This window comes from Lithobates pipiens, unplaced genomic scaffold, assembly GCF_037356315.1.
Source record: "Lithobates pipiens isolate NorthernLeopardFrog02 unplaced genomic scaffold, aLitPip1_a1.2 Scaffold_13, whole genome shotgun sequence".
In the NCBI taxonomy this organism is placed as follows: Eukaryota; Metazoa; Chordata; class Amphibia; order Anura; family Ranidae; genus Lithobates; species Lithobates pipiens.
Window position 1 is genome coordinate 506,679,384 of NW_027507718.1, and position 21,894 is coordinate 506,701,277.

Genomic DNA, 21,894 nt, shown 5'->3' on the forward strand with positions numbered 1-21,894 from the left:
GCTGCTCCACATTCTGTCTGCTCTAGTTCTGATAAATTCCCCTAAGCCCTTGTACACACATTCGGAGATTCCGACGGAATGTGTCCTATCGGACCGTTTTGTCGGATAATCCGACTGTGTGTGGTCTCCATCGGACTGTTTCTGTCGGAGTATCCGACGGACCAAGTTTTCCAACTTGTCTGTAACATTTTCCGACAAAATGCTCCGATCATGTGTAGCCTACTCCGACGGACAAAGTGCTCAGATCAAATTCCTAGACCAAAGCTATTGGCTACTAGCCTGAACGTAGTCCCATCGTAACAAAATAACGCCATCACGTTATGTACAATCGGATTTTCCGACAACTTTGTCCGACCGTGTGTATGCAACAGTTTCGGACAAAATCCATCGGACAAAATCCGTCGGACAAAATCCAACGGATTTGGTTGTCAGAATGTCCGACCGTGTGTACAAGGGCTAAGAGCTTGTTCAGACAGGCACTGAGACAGGTCCTGTTTGCTGCATCTGCATCCACCAGAGAGCTTTACCTATAGAAGTTGGTGCACAGATCCGAATGCAGAAACGCTGAGCTGTGGAGGGGGCAGGAGCGGCTAGCTCAGGCTGAGCTGGGTGCTGGTCCAGGCATGTGAGCGGATCCCCAATCATAAGGTTTTGATCTTTCCCAAGCCTGGACCGGCTCTGTGACATCAGCCGAAAGCCCGCTGTCAGCTGAAAATGGGTCACAGGAGTGCAAAACAATCTGCACTGCTGTGATCCACAGAAGAAGTACAACCAAACAAGCAATAAATCTATCACAGGATTGGTATCTCTGTTCCTGTTTGGCATTACTTGCGAGTTGCGATAATTAATAAATGTCACTTTTTATGTTGTGAACTCACCCTCCAGGGCCCAGACCACCTCTTCCTCAACACAGGCTTTAGATCCAGGCTCTTTCTCCCTAAAGCTGGCAGGTCCTTCAGGCACCCTCATTCCTAGTCCAGAGGACTTCCACTATTCCTTTCTCATTGGCCAGACACCTGCTGTCCTAGTTCAGGACCTCCAGACACCCCCTCAAATAATCTGGGACCTCCAGACACCCCCTCAAATAATCTGGGACCTCCAGGCACCCCTCACCTAGTTCAGTATCTCCTTTGTACCCCCTTCCTTTGCCACACCAACCACCATTTCCTTGTCAAGGGCCTCTTCTTCACCCCCCCCCCCCCCCCCCCAGTCCAAGGCTTCCCCTGCACCCCCCCTAGTCCAAGGCCTCCTCTACAGCCCCCCCCCCCCCCCCCCAAAGTTCAGAGCCTCCTCTGCACCCTGCCTGCTGAATCCACATCCTTTGCCACACCAACCCCACTATTCAAGTCTAGGGCCTCCTCTACACCCCCCCAGTCTAGGGCCTCCTTTACACCCCAGAATCTAGGGCCTCCAGTGTACTCCCCTCCTAGTCCAGGACCTCCTCTGCATCACCCAGTCCAGGACCTCATCGGCATCACCCAGTCCAGGACCTCATCGGCATCACCCAGTCCAGGACCTCATCGGCATCACCCAGTCCAGGGCCTCCTCTTCATCACCCAGTCCAGGGCCTCCTCTGCATTCCCCTCCCCCAGTCCAAGGCCTCCTGTGTACTCCCCTCGTAGTCCAGGTCCTCCTCTGCACTCCCCTGCTAGTCCAGGGCCTCCTCTGCATTACCCAGTCCAGGGCCTCCTCTGCACTCCCCCCCAGTCCAGGGCCCTCTGTGTACTCCCCTAGTCCAGGGCCTCCTCTGCACTCCCCCCCAGTCCAGGGCCCTCTGTGTACTCCCCTAGTCCAGGGCCTCCTCTGCACTCCCCCCCAGTCCAGGGTCCTCTGTGTACTCCCCTAGTCCAGGGCCTCCTATGCACTCCCCCGCCCAGTCCAGGGCCTCCTCTGCACTACCCTGCTAGTCAGGGGTGTCCTCTGCACCTCCCAGTCCAGGGCTTTCCTGTGTAATCCCCTCCTACTCCAGGGCCTTCTCTCCTAATTCAGGGTCTTTGCCACACCAAACCTTTTCTAGTCCAGGGCCTCCTCTGCACACCCCCTCCCCCCACTGCAGCATTTACTCTGAACCTCCCCAGTTCAGGGCATCCACTGCATCCACTCAGTCCAGGGCCACCTCTGCACCCCCCCCCCCCAGCCCAGGGCCTCCTTTGCACCACCACCAATCCCAGGGCCTCCTCTGCACCACCCCCCATCCCAGGGTCTCTACTACACCCCCCCCCCCCCCCCCCCGCAGTCCAGGGCCTCCTCTGCATCTACCCCCAGCCCAGTGTCTCCTCCGCACCCCCATCAGCCCAAGGCCCCCACTTAACCCCAAATCCAGGGGCTCCTCTGCACCCCTCCCTCAGCCCAGGGCCTCCACTGCACCCACGAGTCCAGGGCCTCCTTTCCCCCCCAAATTCAGGGCCTTCTCTGCACCCCCCCAGGCCCCTCAATCCTTTGCCATACCAACCCCAACTTCCTAGTCCAGGGCCTTCTGCACACAGACCCTCTCCTTGTCCCAATAAATGCCTTCTCGTCCCACAAAGGCTTTCCCATGCTGAAGCGTGGCACTGGAATGCCCCCCCCCCCGGCAAGGGGGGGGGAAGCAGAGTAATTCAGCCCTAGTGCGCCTGTGCAGTCTCCCTCTTATTTGGTTCTCCGGTGTTTGGCAAACTATGCAGCAGGCGACAGTTATATCCTTAGAGCAGCACTTCCCAGTGGGGGTGACAGAATACCTGTCGGTGCCCCCGTAGATGCGTCACCCGGTGCATGTTCCCCCCTGCCCCCCAGTTTCAGACCTGAGTGTTATGGATGTATGTAGTATGCCCAGAGTCCACAACTGGTTAGCCAGTAGATGTTTTCTGGAGTATTTATGGTTCTGTCACCCCAATCAATATCTGTTCAATCGATCAGCTTATACGGTGACATTATTGAATCACAGGGGCTCGGCGGCGATGTATTCCTTGTAATAGATTGATAGCGGTGGCGTCGGCGGTGCTGATACAGGAATCCCCCCATATTGATCCAGTCTACCCCCACTCCTGTGTACACATGTAAAATGTTACAGACTGACAAAGCAAGCATTGCGTGAGAATGGCCTCTATACAAACACAGACAAATCCAAAAAGCCGTCTACAAACTGGGAAGGTAAACATTTCTATTGTAGGGTTGCCTGTACCTGGACGAGATGTATTATCAGATGGAGAATGTCCAGTTCAATATCTGCTCTGCCAGTCTCCAAATAGATGGTTTTGTTTTTGAAACTGCTCACCTAGTAAATTGTTTACTTTGATTTCTCTGCACACTGTGAGCTTCTTACAGGGTGCATTAGAAGTTGCAGCAAGTCAGACACAGCCCGCACCATTTCCTGGCTGGAGGATCCCCAGCGTCATCTAGCTCTTTTCTCTATTGGATTGAGATCTGGTGAGTGTGGAGTCCATTGGAGTGCTGTGACCTCATTGTCCAGTGGTGAGATGATTGGAGCTTTGTGACATGGTGCATTATCCTGCTGGAAGGAGCCATCAGAAGATGGGTACACTGTAGTCAAAAAGGGATGGACATGGTCAGCAACAATGTTTAGGTAGGCCGTGGTGTTTAAACAATGTTCAATTGGCGCTAAGGGGCCCAAGGTGTGCCAAGAAAATATCCCCCACACCATTATACCACCACCAGCCTGAACTGTTGATATAAGGCAGGATGGATCCATGCTTTCATGTTGTTTACACCAAATTCTGACTGAACTCAGACCAGTCTGTCTGGCACCAGCAATCATGCCACGTTCAAAGTCACTTAAGGCTCCATTCACACTTTGGACATCATAGTTGCATGACAAGTCGTTCCTCATGTTTTCCAATGATTTCCATTCATATATGCATGACTTAAAGTGGTTGTAAATCTAGTTACACCACTTTTACCTACAGGTAAGCCTATAAAAGGGCTTACCTGTAGGTATTGGAAATATCTCCTAAACATACACGATTTAGGAGATATTTACCATATACACTTGTGCCGACGTCATCGCCACATGCGCACTGAAGATAGGGCATGGCCGTGCCATTTCTAAGGGGCTCATTAATAAAGTGGCCAGTGAGTGTACATTAAATGAATGAAGAGAGGGGGAGGTGTATTGTAGTATGAATACTGTGAGTTTATGGAAATACAGTGGTGTGAAAAAGTGTTTGCCCCCTTCCTCATTTCCTGTTCCTTTGCATGTTTGTCACACTTAAGTGTTTCGGAACATCAAACCAATTTAAACAATAGTCAAGGACAACAAAAGTAAACACAAAATGCAATTTGTAAATGAAGGTGTTTATTATTAAAGGTGAAAAAAAATCCAAACCATCATGGCCCTGTGTGAAAAAGTGATTGCCCCCTAAACCTAATAACTGGTTGGGCCACCCTTAGCAGCAACAACTGCAACCAAGCGTTTGCGATAGCGTGCAATGAGGCTTTTACAGCGTCCTGGAGGAATTTTGGCCCACTCATCTTTGCAGAATTGTCCTAATTCAGTTACATTAGAGGGTTTTCGAGCATGAACGGCCTTTTTAAGGTCATACCACAACATCTCAATAGGATTCAGGTCAGGACTTTGGCTAGGCCACTCCAAAGTCTTCATTTTGTTTTTCTTCAGCCATTCGGTGGTGGACTTGCTGGTGTGTTTAGGATCATTGTCCTGCTGCAGAACCCAAGTTCGTTTCAGCTTGAGTACACGAACAGATGGTCGGACATTCTCCTTCAGGATCTCTTGGTAGACAGCAGAATTCATAGTTCCTTTTATCACGGCAAGTCTTCCAGGTCCTGAAGCGGCAAAACAGCCCCAGACCATCACACTACCACCACCATATTTTACTGTTGGTATAATGTTCTTTTTATGAAATGCAGTGTTCCTTCTACGCCAGATATACTTGGACACACACCTTCCAAAGAGTTCCACTTTTGTCTCATCGGTCCACAGAATGTTGTCCCAAAAGTCTTGGGGATCATCAAGATGTGTTGTGGAGAAATTGAGAAGAGCTTTGATGTTCTTTTTGCTCAGCAGTGGTTTTCTCCTTGGAACTCTGCCATGCAGGCCATTTTTGCCCAGTCTTTTCCTGATGGTGGAGGCATGAACGCTGACCTTAACTGAGGCAAGTGAGGCCTGCAGTTCCTTGGACGTTGTTGTGGGGTCTTTTGTGACCTCTTGGATGAGTCGTCGCTGCGCTCTTGGGGTAATTTTGGGCGGCCAGCCACTCCTGGGAAGGTTCACCACTGTTCCATGTCTTCGCCATTTGTGGATAATGGCTCTCACTGTGGTTCGCTGGATTCCCAAAGCTTTGGAAATGGCTTTATAACCCTTTCCAGACTGATAGATCTCAATTACTTTCTTTCTCAATTGTTCCTGAATTTCTTTGGGTCTCGGCATGATGTGTAGCTTTTAAGGATCTTCTGGTGGACCTTACTGTGTCAAGCAGCTCCTATTTAAGTGATGCCTTGATTGTGAACAGGTGTGGCAATAATCAGGCCTGGATGTGGCTAGAGAAATTGAACTCAGGTGTGGACAACCACAGTTATAGTATGTTTTAACAAGGGGGGCAATCACTTTTTCACACAGGGCCATGATGGTTTGGATTTTTTTTCTCCTTTAATAATAAACACCTTCATTTACAAATTGCATTTTGTGTTTACTTGTGTTGTCCTTGACTATTGTTTAAATTGGTTTGATGTTCCGAAACACTTAAGTGTGACAAACATGCAAAGGAACAGGAAATGAGGAAGGGGGCAAACACTTTTTCACACCACTGTACATGGTAATGGGCATATTTGGACCAATATCCAGCTTATGTGCTTTCTGGATATTTTACTCGAATCACATATGAGTTCTTATTCTGAGGAAGGGAGTGTTGTCTCGTGAAACGTGTCGAAATATATAACTCCATTCTTATGGACTATGTGCAATGTTGAAATGTATAAAATTACTTTTATTTCATGTGTATTACTGCTGAGTATTTTAAATTTGAATCTTTTCAGATATGTATCTTTAATTGGGCATTGTTGTTCTGTCCTTATACTGTTTGGGGCTGAGACACATTATGCCCATACATGCCATACTATATGGAACCTCTGATATGATGAGGGCCTTTGACGTGAAGTGAAAATGTGGTGGAGGGACTCTGAAGTGCAGGAGTTCTTTGACGTGAATGGGGCACTGTGATGTATCGGGAATCTCTGATGTGATGTGGGTCTTTGACATGATAGGGGGGACTCTGATATGATAAAGGGACTCTAATATGTATGGGAAACCTCTGATGTGATGAGGATCTTTGACATGAAGGGCTAACTGATGTGATGGGGGACCAATGACATGATGGGGGCCTCTGATGTAAAAAGGGGACCTCTGAAGTGATGGGGTCTTTCATGTGATGGGAGAACTCTGATGTGATGGAGGGACTCTAATGTGTAGGGGGAACCTCTGATGTGATGAGGGTCTTTGACGGGAAGGGCTGACTGATGTTATGGAGGGACTCTAATGTGTAGGGGGAACCTCTGATGTGCTGAGGGTCTTTGACGTGAAGTGGGGACTCTCATGTGATGGGGGACCACTAACATGATAGGGGCCAATGTTGTAAAGGGGGAACCTCTGAAGTGATGAGTGCCTTTAATATGATGGGGGAACTCTGATGTGATTGAGGGACTCCAATGTGTAGGGGAAACCTCTGAATTGATTTGATGAGGGTCTTTGATGTGATGGGGGACCAGTGACATGATGGGGGCCTATGATGTAAAGGGGGGACCTCTGAAGTGATGAGGGTCTTTAACATGATGGGGAAACTCTGAAGTGATCAGGGTCTTTGGCATGATGGGGGGGGGGGGGGGGGCACTGATATGATAAAGGGACTCTAATGTGTATGGGAAACCTCTGATGTGATGAGGATCTTTGACGTGAAGGGCTAACTGATGTGATGGGGGACCAATGATATGATGGGGGCCTCTGATGAAAAAAGGGGACCTCTGAAGTGATGGGGTCTTTCATGTGATGGGAGGACTCTGATGTGATGAAGGGACTCTAATGTGTAGGGGGAACCTCTGATATGATAAGGGTCTTTGACGTGAAGTGGGGATTCTCATGTGATGGGGGACCACTAACATGATAGGCGCCAATCTTCTAAAGGGGGAACCTCTGAAGTGATGAGGGCCTTTAACATGATGGGGGGAACTCTGATATGATTGAGGGACTCTAATGCGTAGGGGAAACCTCTGAATTGATGTGATAAGGGTCTTTGACGTGATGGGGGACCACTGACACGATGGGGGCCTATGATGTAAAGGGGGGACCTCTGAAGTGATGGGGGTCTTTAACATGATGGGGGAACTCTGATGTGATAAGGGTCTTTGACATGATAGGGGGGACTCTGATATAATAAAGGGACTCTAATGTGTATGGGGAGACCTCTGATATGGAAGGGGTCTCTGACCTAAAGGGGGGACCTCTGAAGTAATCAGAGTTTTTGATATATTAGGGGGGCCCTGATGTAATGGAAGGACTTTCATGTGTAGGGGGAACTGCTGATATGAAGAGGGTCTTTGACGTGAAGGGGTGACTGATGTGATGGGAGACCACTGACAAGATGGGGGCCTCTGATGTAAAAATGGGGACCGACTGATGTGATGAGGGTCTTTGACATGATGGAAGACTTCTGATGTGATGGAGGAACTCTAATGTGTAGAGGGAAACACAAGATGTGATGAGGGTCTTTGATGTGAAGGGTTGACTGATGTGATGGGGGACCACTGACATGATGGGGGCCTATGGGGCCCAAGTGACACAGCACTACAGTACTCAGCAGATACTGGATGGGTCTCGGTGATCTGGCACGGCCTCCTGTGACTAATGAATGAATCTCATTTTCCAAAGCTATAATATATGAGGACAAATCTACATACGGTAATCCAATCCATTTCTAGCTGCCCATATACTATACAATCTCTACAACCACCTTTAGATTTACCAGCACTATACAATATGAGGACAAAACAACCAGCAATACTTCCAATTTGTATCCAATCAGACAGGCCCATGTACTACATATCTGATGGTGGATCTAAAGAAGATTGTACAGTGTATGGCCAGTGCATTGCTTTAATATAAGTACTGTGCCAGGAATCCTCCATCTAGGGCCGTGCTTTCCCTAGAGGTTCCCTGCTGTAATGCCATCCTGCAGTCCACATGGGTGATGGTGGAATCTAATTATATTGCATATAATCCCCTCTGGGGGAGGGGGGAGGGGTAACGGAGTCAGTTCGGGTTAAATATTAAATTTGTCTCGTCCTACACATAAATTGTGGCTTATGTCACCCTGTTAAAGTGATGACTTCACAGTCATGCGGTGGCTGTAGTCACATAGTTACAAATCACATGACCCCTGGAACGCTCAAGTCACTTTAAAAAGCAAAAGACAAAAAGAACACAAAAAACATCTTCATTACAGAATAAAAAGATAAAAATAGGAAGAAATGAGGACGGCACCAATGAGACAATCAAAATTTCCAACAACCTCTCCCAATAAAATCACAACCAATAATTTGCATTGGGGAAAAGTTTTTTTTTTTTTTTTTAAACAGTGTTTTCTTATTGTTATTATTAATATTGTTATTATTAGTTTTAGGGTTAAAAGATAGATTAATGTTAGGGTTACAGGGTTGGTTAGTGTTGGGGTTATGGGGGGGTTAATGTTGGGGTGACAGACAGGGTTTGTTAGTCTTGTGGTTATGGGGGGGTAATGTTGGGGTGACAGACAAGGATTGTTATTGTTGTGGTTATGGGGGGGGGGGTAATGTTGGGGTGACAGAGAGTGATTCTTAGTGTTGTGGTTATGGGGGGGGGTAATGTTGGGGTGACAGACAGGGATTGTTAGTGTTGTGGTTATGGGGGGGGTAATGTTGGGGTTACAGACAAGGATTGTTAGTGTTGTGGTTATGGGGGGGTAATGTTGGGGTGACAGAGAGTGATTCTTAGTGTTGTGGTTATGGGGGGTAATGTTTGGGTGACAGACAGGGTTTGTTAGTCTTGTGGTTATGGAGGGGTAATATTGGGGTGACAGACAGGGATTGTTAGTGTTGTGGTTATGGGGTGGTAATGTTGGGGTGACAGACAGGGATTGTTAGTCTTGTGGTTATGGGTGGGGGGGTAATGTTGGGGTGACAGACAGGGATAGTTAGCGTTGTGGTTATGGGGTGTTAATGTTGGGGTGACAGACAGGGATTGTTAGTCTTGTGGTTATGGGTGGGGGGTAATGTTGGGGTGACAGACAGGGATAGTTAGCGTTGTGGTTATGGGGTGGTAATGTTGGGGTGACAGACAGGGATTGTTAGTCTTGTGGTTATGGGTGGGGTGGTAATGTTGGGGTGGCAGACAGGGATTGTTAGTCTTGTGGTTATGGGTGGGGGGGTAATGTTGGGGTGACAGACAGGGATAGTTAGCGTTGTGGTTATGGGGTGGTAATGTTGGGGTGACAGACAGGGATTGTTAGTCTTGTGGTTATGGGTGGGTAATGTTGGGGTGACAGACAGGGATTGTTAGTCTTGTGGTTATGGGGGGGTAATGTTGGGGTGACAGACAGGGATGGTTTGTAAATACAAAAAGGGGAATTGAATAGGGATTATAGCAGTGCCTTATATGTAGAAGATTACAGTATTTTACTTAGAAAATGTAAATGTTATTATAAAGATATGCAAAAGGCAACAAACATAGAGTGCATAAAATATAGGCAGAGTTATATACATACAGTGATACTGGCCAAAATATCCATATACTGTATTTGAAATGGTCACTGATGCATGTCAGGTCCCTACATGTTTCGCCAAACAATGGCTTCTTCAGGGGATTATATGATCATCAGTGTTCAACAGTGGCTCTGATCATAATAAACACATGAATCAATCATTGCAATATTGAAAAAATAAAATAAAAAAACATAATATAGCAAAGAATACAAAAATACCAGAAAAATTACATGCAAATAAATTGTATATATCACTCGTGTCGTGGCTCATAGACTGTTCATAGACTGTCCCACACCACAAGACCATTGAGGTTTGGTGGAATTGTGGGAGGAGGGCTACCCTGAAGAGGATGCGCCTCGAGTTACCCCCATGAAAGGCGTCGTCGTTCCCAATGTTGCCTTCCCCCCCACCTATGTCCTTTAACCACTTCAGCCCCGGAAGAGTTTACCCCCTTCCTGAACAGGGCACTTTTTGCGATTCGGCACTGCATCGCTTTAACTGAAAATTGCACTATAGAGCTTTAATAGAGCTTTAATAGAGCTTTCTTTTGGTGGTATTTGATCACCCCTGCAGTTTTTATTTTTTTCCGCTATAAACAAAAAAAGAGCGCCAATTTTGAAAAAAGCGCATTATTTTTTAATTTTTGCTATAATAAATATCCCCCAAAAATCAAAAAAAAAATGTGTTTTCTCAGTTTAGGCCGATAAGTATTCTTCTACATATTTTTGGTAAAAAAAAATTGCAATAAGCGATTATTGACTGGTTTGCGCAAAAGTTATAGCTATAGTTAAATGGCGGTGATCAGCAATTTTTTATCGTGACTGCGACATTATGGCGGACACATCGGACATTTTTGACACATTTTTGGGACCATTGGGATTTATACAGCAATCAGTGCTATACAAATGCATTGATTCCTGTGTAAATGACACTGACAGTGAAGGGGTTAACCACTAGATGGCAGTGTAGGGGTTAAGTGTGTCCTGGGGGTGTTTCTAACTGTGGGGGGGCGTGGCTGTGTATGACACATCACTGATCTCTGCTCCGATGACAGGGAGCAGAGATCAGTGACACTGTCACTAGGCAGAACGGGGAGATGCTTGTTTACATTAGCATCTCCCCATTCTTCCTCCCCGTGAGGCAATCGCGGCTACCCAGCGGCGATCGAGTCTGCGGGACCTGCGTCCTGACTCGCAGAGCTTGCCGCGGGTGCGCGCCCGCTGGCTGCCTCTTAAAGGGCAACGTACAGGTACGTGATTCTGCCTGTATGAGCCCTTCTGCCGACATATATCGGCGTAAGGCGGTCGGCAAGCAGGTAAACCTAAATCTCGAGCTTTCCCTACACTTAGCAATAACCCCAATATATGGGCATTTGTTCAGCAGGTTGCCAATGACATTGATGGAATGGATTTTGGCAACAAACATTCCAACAATCTATCTAAAAGACACAGGCAAGCACTCAAATCTCTTCAGAACTACTCCCGTTTGGTCGTCAAACCGTCCGACAAAGGGGAAAACGTTGTTGTCATGGATGTTGAAAAATACAAAATTATGTGTCGTGATCTTCTCAAGAATAAGGAATGGTACCGATCCATATGTAAAGTTTTGGTTGACAATTTTATTCAGGAATGTTATTCCATGATTTTCAAAGCCTTTCAAAAAGGGCTGATTGACAAAAATACCTGGAACTATTTGTACAGTGCATTGCAAAAGTATTCACCCCCCTTGGCTTTTTACCTATTTTTTTACATTACAGCCTTTCATTTCAATTTTCTTTTAATCTGAATTATATGTGATGGATCAGAACACAATAGTCTAAGTCGGTGAAGTAAAATTCGAAAAATATATACATAGCACTATTTTTCAGAAATAAAAAACTGATAATTGACATGTGCGTCTCTATTCACCCCCTTTGTTATGAAGCCCATAAAAAGCTCTGGTGCAACCAATTACCTTCAGAAGTCACCTAATTAGTGAAATGATGTCCACCTGTGTGCAATCTAAGTGTCGCATGATCTGTCATTACATATACACACCTTTTTGAAAGGCCCCAGAGGCTGCAACACCTAAACAACAGGCACCACTAACCAAACACTGCCATGAAGACCAAGGAACTCTCCAAACAAGTAAGGGACCAAACAAGTTGTTGAGAACTACAAGTCAGGGTTAGGTTATAAAAAAATATCCAAATCTTTGATGATCCCTAGGAGCACCATCAAATCTATCATAACCAAATGGAAAGAACATGGCGCAACAGCCAAGCTGCCAAGAGACGGCTGCACACCAAAACTCACGAATCGGGCAAGGAGGGCATTAATCAGAGAGACAGCACAGAGACCTAAGGTAACCCTGGAGGAGCTGCAGAATTCCACAGCAGAGACTGGAGTATCTGTACATAGGACGACAATAAGCCGTACGCTCCATAGAGTTGGGCTTTATGGCAGAGTGGCCAGAAGAAAGCCATTACTAATGTATGGAGGAAGGTGCTCTGATCTGATGAGACTAAAATTGAACTTTTTGGCCATCAAAGAAAACGCTATGTCTGGCGCAAACCCAACACATCACCTTACCCAAAAAAGACCATCCCCACAGTGAAACATGGTGGTGGCAGCATCATGCTGCGGGGATGTTTTTCAAAAACTGGTCAGAGTTGAGGGAAAGATGGACGGTGCTAAATACAATGATATTCTTTCGCAAAACCTGTAACCCACTAACCCCAAATGAAACAGAGTGTAAAAATAGTGATGTTTATTACCAGGGTTTTGCTGGTAGTTACACATGTGGTATTTGTCAGAAACAGCCACCCCCAACAGCTGGTTGATATGAAGCAGGCTAGGAAGCCGGCTGCCGTCTACTTAACAATGGATGAATCATCAGCTGTTAGCGGGTTCCCCCTGACAGCTGAATGTAAAGAAAACATTTAAATAAAAAATACAAATTTTAAAAATGTAAGATAAAAATTATGAAAATAAAAATGCATGGGGTCCCCCCCCCCCCAATGCACACCGGGCCCTTCGGGTCTGCTGTGGATTTTAAGGGGAACACCCTGCCTAAATTTAAAAAAAAAACAGTGTGGGGTCCCCCTCAAAATCAATACCAGATCCTTATCCGAGCATGCAGCCCGGCAGATCAGGAAAGGGAGGAGAAAAGTGAGCCCCCCTCTCCTAAACCATACCAGGCCACATGCCCTCAACATGGGGGGTGCTTTGGGGTGGGGGGCGGGCTGAAAATCACCCCCCATGTTGAAGGCATGTGGCCTGCTATGCTTCAGGAAGGGGGGTTGTGCTGCTAACTCATCCCCTCCCTGAACTTGTAGTTACAAGCATGACTCCCACAGGCAGAGGCATGATGGGACTAGTAGTTTCACAACAGCTGGAGGGCCACCAGTTTGAGACCCCTGATTTAAACCATTCCATTGTAGCTCTGGCTGTATGTTTAGGGTCGTTGTCCTGCTGGAAGGTGAACCTTCCGCCACAGTCTTATGTCCTTTTGCACTCTAATGCCATGTACACATGACTGGACTTTTAGACGGACTGAATTCCATCCGACTTTTCGACAGACTTCCGTCGAATCAGACTTGTCTACACACAATCGCCCCCAAAGTCCAACGGATTCGACCGTGATGATGTATGACTGGACTAGAATAAGGAAGTTCATAGCCAGTAGCCAATAGCTGCCCAAGTGTCGGTTTTCGTCCGTCAAACTAGCATACAGACGAACAAATTTTTCGACCAGACTCTAGATTTGAAGCATGTTCTAAATCTAAAGTCCGTCTGATTTTTCAACAGCAAAGGTCCGATGAAGCCCACACACGATCAAATTGTCTGGCGGATTTGTTCTGTCAGACATTTTCTGTCGAAAAGTCCGGTCGTGTGTACATGGCATTACAGGTTTTCTTCTAAGTTTGCCCTGTATTTGACTCCGTCCATCGTTCCATCAACTCTGACCAGCTTTCCTATCTCCACTGAAGAAAAGCATCCCCACAACATGATTTTTCCACCACCATGTTTCACGGTGGGGGTGGCGTGTTCAGGGAGATGTGGAGATGTGCAGTGTAGGTTTTCCACCACACATAGCATTTTGCTTTTAGGCCAAAAAGTTCAATTTTGGTCTCATCTGACCAGAGCACCTTCTTCCACATGTTAGTTGTGTCCCTATCAGGGCTGGGCTCAGCGCTTCCTTCTCATAACTGGCCGCTCAGCTGTCGGCTAATTGCCAGCTCCTATCTCTTCACAGTGACTCACCTGTTTATGATCCTGCTTGTCAGTCCTGCCTACTTAAGCTGTCCAGTCCAGGTGATCTCTGCCTTCGCATTGGTCACATCTGTAGAGACGCTCTCCTGTGTTCCTGTTAAAGACTTGCTTGACTGACATTCCTTCTGGCTCCAGATCCTGCTTGCTGTTCTACTGCGCTCATCTCTGGATCTCTGACGTTTTGGCTTGTCTGGTTCCTGTACTCTGGCTATGTTTTGACTACGTTTACTCTGTTTACTTTTTTTTATTATTATTATTAAACAAGGGTGATTTAACTGTACTTCTGTCTCAGTCTGATTCATGGTTTCTGACAGTTCCCCACATGTTTTCTCGCTAGTTGCAAACTGAACTTCTTATGGCTTTCTTTCAGCAATGTCTTTCTTCTTTCACGATTGGACGATCATGTCTTGGTAGGTTTTCAGTTGTGCCATACTCTTTCAATTTGTAGATGATGGATTGCACAGTGTAGTGAGCACAGGTGTGAGTGCACAGTGTAGTGAGTACAGGTGTGAGTGCACAGTGTAGTGAGCACAGGTGTGAGTGCACAGTGTAGTGAGTACAGGTCGGGGTGCACAGTGTATTGAACATAGGTGTGAGTGCACAGTGTAGTGAGTACAGGTGTGAGTGCACAGGTGTGAGTGCACAATGTAGTGAGTACAGGTGTGAGTGCACGGTGTAGTGAGCACAGGTGTGAGTGCATGGTGTAGTGAGTACAGGTGTGAGTGCACAGGGTAGTGAGTACAGGTGTGAGTGCACAGTGTAGTGAGTACAGGTGTGAGTGCACAGGGTAGTGAGTACAGGTGTGAGTGCACAGTGTAGTGAGTACAGGTGTGAGTGCACAGTGTAGTGAGCACAGGTGTGAGTGCACAGTGTAGTGAGTACAGGTTGGGGTGCACAGTGTATTGAACATAGGTGTGAGTGCACAGTGTAGTGAGTACAGGTGTGAGTGCACAGGTGTGAGTGCACAATATAGTGAGTACAGGTGTGAGTGCACGGTGTAGTGAGCACAGGTGTGAGTGCACGGTGTAGTGAGTACAGGTGTGAGTGCACAGGGTAGTGAGCACAGGTGTGAGTGCACAGTGTAGTGAGCACAGGTGTGAGTGCACAGTGTAGTGAGCACAGGTGTGAGTGCACAGTGTAGTGAGTACAGGTGTGAGTGCACAGTGTAGTGAGTACAGGTGTGAGTGCACAGTGTAATGAGTACAGGTGTGAGTGCACAGTTTAGTGAGTACAGGTGTGAGTGCACAGTGTAATGAGTACAAGTGTGAGTGCACAGTGTAGTGTGTACAGGTGTGAGTGCACAGTGTAATGCGTACAGGTGTGAGTGCACAGTGTAGTGCGTACAGGTGTGAATGCACAGTGTAGTGAGCACAGGTGTGAGTGCACAGTGTAGTGAGCACAGGTGTGAGTGCACGGTGTAGTGAGCACAGGTGTGAGTGCACGGTGTAGTGAGTACAGGTGTGAGTGCACAGAATAGTGAGTACATGTGTGAATGCACAGTGTAGTGAGTACAGGTGTGAGTGCACAGTGTAGTGAGTACAGGTGTGAATGCACAGTGTAGTGAGTACAGGTGTGAGTGCACAGTGTAGTGAGTACAGGTGTGAATGCACAGTGTAGTGACTACAGGTGTGAGTGCACAGTGTAGTGAGTACAGGTGTGAGTGCATAGTGTAGTGAGTACAAGTGTGAGTGCACAGAATAGTGAGTACAGGTGTGAGTGCACAGTGTAGTGCTTACAGATGTGAGTGCACAGTGTAGTGAGTACAGGTGTGAGTGCACAGTGTAGTGAGTACAAGTGTGAGTGCACAGTATAGTGAGTACAGGTGTGAGTGCACAGTGTAGTGAGTACAGGTGTGAGTGCACAGTGTAGTGCTTACAGATGTGAGTGCACAGTGTAGTGAGTACAGGTGTGAGTGCACAGTGTAGTGAGTACAGGTGTGAGTGCACATTGTAATGAGTACAGGTGTGAGTGCACAGTGTAGTGCTTACAGATGTGAGTGCACAGTGTAGTGAGTACAGGTGTGAGTGCACAGTGTAGTGAGTACAGGTGTGAGTGCACAGTGTAGTGCGTACAGGTGTGAGTGCACAGTGTAGTGAGTACAGGTGTGAGTGTACAGTGTAGTGCGTACAGGTGTGAGTGCACAGTATAGTGAGTACAGGTGTGAGTGCACAGTGTAGTGCGTACAGGTGTGAGTGCACAGTATAGTGAGTACAGGTGTGAGTGCACAGTGTAGTGCTTACAGATGTGAGTGCACAGTGTAGTGAGTACAGGTGTGAGTGCACAGTGTAGTGAGTACAGGTGTGAGTGCACAGTGTAGTGCTTACAGATGTGAGTGCACAGTGTAGTGAGTACAGGTGTGAGTGCACAGTGTAGTGAGTACAGGTGTGAGTGCACAGTGTAGTGCGTACAGGTGTGAGTGCACAGTGTAGTGAGTACAGGTGTGAGTGTACAGTGTAGTGCGTACAGGTGTGAGTGCACAGTATAGTGAGTACAGGTGTGAGTGCACAGTGTAGTGAGCACAGGTGTAAGTGCACAGTGTAGTGAGCACAGGTGTAAGTGCACAGTGTAGTGAGTACAGGTGTGAGTGCACAGTGTAGTGCGTACAGGTGTGAGTGCACAGTATAGTGAGTACAGGTGTGAGTGCACAGTGTAGTGCTTACAGATGTGAGTGCACAGTGTAGTGAGTACAGGTGTGAGTGCACAGTGTAGTGAGTACAGGTGTGAGTGCACAGTGTAGTGAGTACAGGTGTGAATGCACAGTGTAGTGCGTACAGGTGTGAGTGTACAGTGTAGTGCGTACAGGTGTGAGTGCACAGTATAGTGAGTACAGGTGTGAGTGCACAGTGTAGTGAGCACAGGTGTAAGTGCACAGTGTAGTGAGTACAGGTGTGAGTGCACAGTGTATTGCGTACAGGTGTGAGTGCACAGTGTAGTGCGTACAGGTGTGAGTGCACAGTGTAGTGAGTACAGGTGTGAGTGCACAGTGTATTGCGTACAGGTGTGAGTGCACAGTATAGTGAGTACAGGTGTGAGTGCACAGTGTAGTGCTTACAGATGTGAGTGCACAGTGTAGTGAGTACAGGTGTGAGTGCACAGTGTAGTGAGTACAGGTGTGAGTGCACAGTGTAGTGAGTACAGGTGTGAGTGCACAGTGTAGTGAGTACAGGTGTGAGTGCACAGTGTAGTGAGTACAGGTGTGAGTGCACAGTGTAGTGCGTACAGGTGTGAGTGCACAGTGTAGTGAGTACAGGTGTGAGTGCACAGTGTAGTGCGTACAGGTGTGAGTGCACAGTATAGTGAGTACAGGTGTGAGTGCACAGTGTAGTGCGTACAGGTGTGAGTGTACAGTGTAGTGCGTACAGGTGTGAGTGTACAGAATATTGTGTAAGTATAGTGAAGGGGGATGTGTGCACAGTGACCCCGATGCAGGGTTGGTCGGCGGATTATCCATTGTGACACACAGCTGTCCTCTGAACGCCATCAGCTGTTGAGTAGATGAAATGGATCTCCTGGAATGTCCTCGTCATCTGGACACACAGCCAGCCATGGGAAGGGTGAGCGGGAATGATCTCACTCTGGGATGGAAGTGAATGGAGGAGGAGGCAGGAAAATGACACTGAAGCTGGAGATAGCTTAAAGTCCAGATTTTGGGGCCTGGTGTGTCAAGATTTATAGGGGAGACAGGTTGACCCTGGTGTAGGGTTGCCACCTTTTCTTCAAGCCAAACCTGAACACTTTAGCGGGGCACAGCAATTTTTTTTTAGAGGGAACGCTGTGGACTTTGGTGTAAAGGGGAACTCTGATATTAGGGGGTTTCTGCTCACCAAACCTCCCACATACATCAGAGTTCCCAGCATTCCCCTTAAATTAGGGTTCCCGGGTGAATCCCGGATAGGTGGCAACTCTACCCTGGTGCCCCACCCAACGTACTGTACATTCATTTATACTATGTGCTTCACCTATCCACCTACAGCTAAAATATCACTTTAGGTGGACTGACCTTTTAATGTCTGCAGTCTGAAAGAAATGACATTTATCATAAAAAGAAATAATAACATGGCAATGTTGTATTATACAGTACATTATAACTTAAATATCATTGTCTGCTCTATAGAGTATAGCATTTTACACCATGTGCATTCTCTAGATATATGCAATGTCATGTTATATTTACTGATGTGACAGAGAAATATTTCAGGTTTGGTACTGGAATAACTGGCTTTCCCGGCAGATTTCGCCCAAGTGGTATAAAACCGGACTTTTAACATATTTTATTGATAAATGCTGTCGGCACAAAGGCAGAAAAATGGAAACAATTCAGTCTCGTGATAAGGATCGTAGTATCTCATGTCAATAGAGACACATGAATGTGCTACTTCAGGCTGTTCAGGGAAAAGTAAATCAACAAGTCACACAGTATACGTGAGAGATTGTGGTTGCCTCCCAAGCCATGCTTTTGGTTAGCAAGGCCACCCATAGTGGTGACCAGGCCAATAGCAAGGTGTGGAAGGTGGGAGGATACCTGTCAGGAAGGTTCTGCCAATTTCAAAGATGGCATGTTGGTATGGGTACCTGCACATGTGCTAGTGGGTGGCCTCCACATAGGGTTACCACTGGCCATGCATCACAATTTCCAAGCACATACAGGTCACACAGTACATGTCAGAGACATTTCCAGGAAGGCCGTGTCTGTCTGCAAGATAGCATGTTGGCATGGACATCTTCTCATGTGCTGGTGCATTGACCCTCCACATAGTGTTACCACTGGTTATGCATCTGAGCACATGGATGTACAGTCTTCAATGCACACCCTAGTAGATCACACAGTACATGTGCGAGATTGCAGTTACCTCCCAAGCCTTGCTGTTGGTCAGAATGGCCATCCATCATGGTGATCGGCCATTACCAAACTAATCGCCCTCTTCATTCCTCCCAAGACCTCCTGCTCTCTAGATCCCTCATCACCTCCTCCCATATCCGCCTCCAGGACTTCTCCCGAGCCTCGCCAATCCTCTGGAATTCCCTACCCCAATCTGTCAAACTGAAGCCTATCCTGCCTCCATCTAACAACTGTACTATTTTCTCCATTAGCTCATCCCCCACAGCTATTACCCTTTTGTATAACCTGACCCTCCCTCCTAGATTGTAAGCTCTAACGAGCAGGGCTCTCTGATTCCCCCCTGTGTTGAATTGTATTGTAATTGTTCTGTCTGCCCCAATGTTGTAAAGCGCTGTCGGCGCTATATAAATCCTGTATAATAACAATAATAATTAGCAAGGTGTGGAAGGTGGGTGGGGTACATGTCAAGATGGCATTCTGGCATAGGTACCTAAATATGCGCTGGTAAGAGACCTTCCACATAAGGAACTGCTGGTGACGTATCTGAGTGCATGGATGTGCAGGCTTCTGTGTAGATACATGTAGGTCATCTTATACCTCTGAGAGATTGTGGTCACCTACCAAGCCCTGCTATTGATCAGCAAGGCCACCTACCATGGTGATGGACCAAAAACAAGGTGTGAAAGGCAAGAGGGTATATTTTAGGAAGGTCATGCCTGCTTGCAAAGTTGCATGTTGGCGTGGCCCTCCACATAGTGTTACTGCTGGTTTCACATCTGTGCGCATTGGTGTACAGGTTTCCATGCACACCCGTAGAGGTCACACAGTACATGTGAGTGATTGTGGTCACCTCCCAAGCCTTGACATAGGTCAGAATGACCACCCATCATGGTGATGGGCCATAAACAAGATATGGAAGGAGGTGGGTACATGTCAGTAAGGTCATGCCAGTTTGAAAGTTGGCATGCTGGCACAGCCTTTTGAGCACGTTTCACGGCATGTGCCCAGGTGTACGTGATTGCCTGTTGTTGATTTTGGTCCCAAAGCTGAGCTACACGTGCTCAGTGCTGAATAGTCTTCAGCAATGTGATTTCTGACCTGGAATTCTGATTGTCTTTACATTAGTGACCCACATTTCTTCTTGACCTGCCCTTGCTCTAGCCTGTTGCTCACCTTGGCGTGCACAATTGACAATGCACCTGACAACTGTATCAGTGGATTCCTGACAACATACCTGATTACTGTTCTGGTACCCCGATGCTAGGCTATAGCTGACTCAGGCTATTCCTCAACACCCTGACGAAGCACACAGTCATGTGTGCAAAACGCGTTGACATAGTGAGCGCCATCCCCATCTGCGCCCCACCATGCGCTCCAACAAGTGGGTGACGTAATATGGTGTCGCCACTTCGGCATAGAATGATTGGATAAGCCTGCTCCATATCACCTGCGGGCCTCCATAGCAAAACATACCAAACATTCAGTTGAATGTTCAGCACACAACTACTACCTACCAGACCATTACGGCAACGAACAAAAGGAAACTCCTGAATGCTACTATTGGACTGTCAAGTTCTTTTAAAGTATACATAGTATATCAACAGTCAGTTATCATTACAGTATATCTTACTAAACTGAACTGCTCTATATTTATGGAGCAAATATCTACCTTTATGCTACATATTTACCCCTATTTACCCCTATTTATCAGCCCTGTGTGATAAAAAAATCTGTGAGTATAACCAATCTACACAATTATCGCACAAGTCCCAACCATGGACATACAAGTTGTGTAGTGTGGTACTTTGGAAGATTCATGACTAGTATTACACACTGGACTTATTTAGGAAAGCAGCACCAATTCCTTCCTAACAGGCTTTGTATGAAGGTGTATGTGTGGGGCCCAGGGTGTGGCGCCATATTGTGACAACATTGTCATTTTTTTACACTGGGGGGGGGGGGGGGGGTGTTTCCACTATTATGGTAATATTATACCTATGGTGGATCTAGTCATTGATATTTCTACTCTCAATAAAGTATTTACTAATTTTTGATAGACCGTTGTTGATCCTCCTTACTGCTATCTTTTTGCGGACATTCCTTTGTCCTTTCAATTCTTTTTACAAATGTGTTCCTATAGCATTGGAGGTATCCCGTCTACTTGACGAATCGGTGATACCGAAAAATGTATTATTTCCAAACTTCAGAAACTGGATCCTATACCTGTCTTTACTTATATATTCTGTTCCTCAACAAAGCTGACCTGACATTCTGATGTCAGTTGTTGCCCCCCCCCCCCCCCCCCAACCTGTGCTCTTATGTTACATCATAGGCAAACAAGCCACTCTGGACTCTTCTGCCACCTGTCATCACTAATAGGGGTCTCTGGGCTGGAGGGGCATGAGAGCCTGACCATGTAATTTTGGGAATCTAAACATGTAGATGAAAGTATGGTCCTGGTTCTAGACCACAATAACTAGTTGAGATCTGCAAAAAAGAGAAGCTCTAGAGCAGTGATGGTGAACCTTGGCATCCCAGATGTTTTGGAACTACATTTCTTATGATGCTCCACTACACTGCAGAGTGCATGAGCATCATGGGAATTGTAGTTCCAAAAGATCTGGGGTGCCAAGGTTCTCCATCACTGGTCTAGAGTTTGAGAGCTTCTAGGATACCCTAGAAGTCAACCAAGCCTACATGCATGAACCTGCGATATCCAATAAGTGAACTAAACCTACATTCATGTAAATGCAATATCCTAGAGGTCAACTAAATCTACATGCAGGTACCTGCAGAAGTTAACTAAACCTACATACAGGTACCTGCAGAAGTCAACTAATCCTACATGCACGTTCTTGCTATACACTAGGAGTGAACTAAACCTACATGCAGGTACTTACAATGGCATGGCACTGTTGGTTTACTAGTGCTTTCATAGCTATAGGTTTCCTTTAGAAATCCTTGGCATTTCCAATAAAGGCACAGAGATCAGCTGATGGGCGATAGGTCAAGAGGTAACAGCCACCCGAGGACAAAACTGAGGGATTTCTTTATGACTCT